Genomic DNA, 3,579 nt, shown 5'->3' on the forward strand with positions numbered 1-3,579 from the left:
ACTCAAGGGTCGTAGGACAACAGGGATGGACACCAGTCCATTATCTAGAAAGTGTTTAAAGGGAAGGATAAAATGTGACGAGTCGCAGACCAATACGGGTCAGGCCCCCCGTCGGGCGGCATGGTGTAGTCGCGCAAGCGCCGGCCAATCTCTCAAGCCGTAGAGGTAGAGGTGTGCCAACAAGATATATGCTTCTTCTTCTTCGTCCTCGGAGCAGTGGCCGTTATCCACTAAGGGCGATTGGCCAGGACTAGATGGAGAGCGTAGGCGTGGAGTTTCTCAAGATATATTTATCAATGTCCAAGGCAGTGAGGAGACTGTTAGCAGGGATGGAGTTTATTCCGCACCATGTGTGTTGTCCAAGCGAATATAGAACTGTCGCACGCGCATCCCGCGATGCCAGCGTGGCCGTCACGGAGCTCAATAAACCAGTATATAACACTCCCCCCTTTTAGTATAAACATGACACACTCCCCCTTTTAGTGTAAACAAGACACGCTTTCACCCTTTAGTACAAAACAAAGTCTCTGAAACGGGTTGGAAGTTTAGATTGTCGATTTGTGCGAACTCTACCAGTGGGCTCGGCAATCCTGTCGGCAGTCTGTCTGTGGTGTTCCGCTGTCGGTTCGTTGGTGGTCGGAGAGACTGATGCAGCCGGCAGAGGGATGGTGTGTGCAGCTGTCATTTCTGCAGCGCTGCACTGCGTTGGTACGTCCTCAAAGTCTCGTAAATGGTCAATATGTCTTCGGCGTAGCTTGCCATCCTTTGTACGGAGAAGGTATGAGCGAGGTCCTACACGTCGGAGCACTACCGCTTGCACCCAAAGGGGTTTGCCCTGAAAATTTCGCATTATCACTCGCTGGTTGACGGTGTACACCTTTGCGTCCTTTGGGGGCTGTTCGTGGTCACCCGAGTTGTTGCTCGTTGGGTGAATAGCGTGGAGTGCTGTTTTCAGTTGACGGCCGAACATTAGTTCTGCTGGCGATCTTCCAGTCGTGGTGAGCGGGGTGGTGTGCTGTCGAAGCAGGAATCAAGCGAGACGGCACACGATACTGCCCTTTGTGAGCTTCCTGAGCGCCAACTTCGTCTCCGCCACCATCCGTTCATCTTGTCCATTTGTGGCAGGATGGAAGGGCGCTGAGGTGATGTGACGAATGCCATTCTTTTGACAGAAGACAGCCATTTCTCGCGAAGTGAACGTTGTACCGTTGTCCGTCACCAGTAGTCGTGGTATTCCAAAGGTAGCGAAAATGGGCCGCAAGGTCTCGATAAGTGCTGTTGTCGTTGTAGATGTCATTGTCCGTACTTCCAACCATTTAGAAAAAGCGTCTATAACGATCAAGTATGTAGTACCGTCCACAGGACCAGCAAAATCCATATGCACAGTGTCCCATGGAACGTGACTACGTTGCCAAAAAGGTGAAGGAGCCGCCCGTGGCATTCTGGAGTTGAGCTGACACTGCGTACAGCTCCTGACTGTCCTTTCTATTTCGTGATCCATGCTGGGCCACCACATGTGACTACGTGCACATCTCTTCATTGCAATCATGCCGACATGATTAGCATGCAGTAACTGTAGTGCTGAATGACGAGCTTCCTCGGGGATAACGGCCCTAGTTCCCCATAATACACAGCCTTTATGTAACGACAGCTCCTGTTTGCTACTCCGATATGGTGAAAGTTCCGGGCTTGACCAGTCAATATCTTCCGCTGACTGCAAAACTGTGAGCAGTAGTTTCAGTACCGGGTCTTCGTAAACTGACTTATCTGCGCAGCGGTCAGAGGTAGCGCTGTATGCGCCTCAATCATTAACACGTCACCGGGAGGTTCCAATTCATCACATGAACTTGGAAGAGGTAGACGGCTCAACGCGTCCGCATTGGCATGTTTGACACCTGGTCGATATTGGAGGTCGTAGTCATACGCTCCAAGGGTAACGCACCAACGGATCATTCGGGATGACAGAATAGGTGGCATTCGGTTTTGACCGACCAAAAATACCCAAAAGAGGCTTGTGGTCTGTAAAAATGACCACTTGACTTGACGGCCTGCGAAGTAACGATGAAAGTGCGTTACTCCGAATACAATTGCCAGTCCTTCTTTATCAAGCTGTGAGCAGTGTAATTCGGTTCTTCAAGAAAAACCCAGCAAGTCCTTCTCATCGCATCTTCATCATCTTCTTCAGACGACCGAATTATCCTTGATTGATTGATTGGTTGAAAACGAATTATTCTTGTTTTACTATTTACTATTTTAGCGGGTCCAGGTTCCTCCTCGGTCAGTTTGAAATTACCTGTTCGTTAACCGTACCTGCCCAATCGCACTTTTATGTGTTAAGGAATATTGAGGAAGACGACATCTGCATCCCAGGCAGCCCTCGTGACCTCGCTTGGAGCGTGCCTCGTTCATTGTAGTTTTTCTTTCCATTAAACGTTGTTCAGCCGTTACTGATCCCTTCTACATTCTTAGTGCCGAAAACCCGGGAGCCCCGAGTTGATGCAAGAATTACCGACGAAGGTATGGGCGAATTGAACTGCGTTAGAATGGATAATTAGGAACAGCTGGACAGGGTACGTGCCACAGTCGCGAGCAACATCAAGGATATCACGGTTCTGCTGTCCTCCCCACTGAATACCTACAAGCTGACACCAAAGCTTGCTTTTTAGAACTGACGGCTGCAAGCTTGACTGAGTTGAATGAAGCCATCCAAGATCTCGTGGATAAAAACTCGTTGGAGAGTGAATGCGAGCGTCGCGATTGGAACCTGGAATACTCGCCATCCATGATCCAAGCCCGAGTAGCGATGGGCTCTTCAGTGACTTTTGCAAAGCATAAAGGCGGGAACATTGTGTATCGGCCAGGGATGATACGACTGCCTATGTTTGGGTCAAAAATGTCTGACAGAGGACAGCTCTTCCGAAATAGTTCTCGAGCTTATAGCTCAATTGTTTTAAAGGTATTTGATACTGGGAGCAAACTTAACCTTCGAGACAATACTATTCCCTCGGTGCTTATGAGTCTTTCTGCAGCGACTCCCGTTCCTAAGGAACAAAGAAAGCTCGAGAACAGAGCCCGGTACGGTGCAGAGATCGTAGGCTCCAACATAATTGTGAATCAAGCTGACTCTGAAGCCAGCAGCCAAGGCACATTCTGCGGCGAAGCCTGGAGAGGCTCAAGAGCCAGAGAGCAATGCTACAGTCGAGGACAAGGCGTCATGTTCACCGAAAAATGAAGATATGCCATCGAAACTTGGAGCTGTCTACGAGGAACTTCAGGAGATCTTCAACCTCGACAGGACTGATGTCGTTGAAGAAAGTGGAGAAAAAGACACGTTCGCTCAACTCGCCGGAAATCTGTCCGAAGACGAAGGTGATCGATTCATCACGCTGAACCTCTCGGACGAGTATTTACATCGGAATCAACAAGCCATTATGGTACACCGATGCTCTCTGTGTCCGAAGACTTCTCCGTCAGTGGGATAAGTTCCAGAACTGTCCAGACAGACTTCCCCGAGAGCCCAGGGAGTGAGCAGGTCCCCTTATGTCTGCAACGAGCAAAGAGGGAATTCAAGATGGCTTG

The sequence above is a fragment of the Ornithodoros turicata genome, chromosome 1 (assembly GCF_037126465.1).
Source record: "Ornithodoros turicata isolate Travis chromosome 1, ASM3712646v1, whole genome shotgun sequence".
NCBI classification, from domain to species: domain Eukaryota; kingdom Metazoa; phylum Arthropoda; class Arachnida; order Ixodida; family Argasidae; genus Ornithodoros; species Ornithodoros turicata.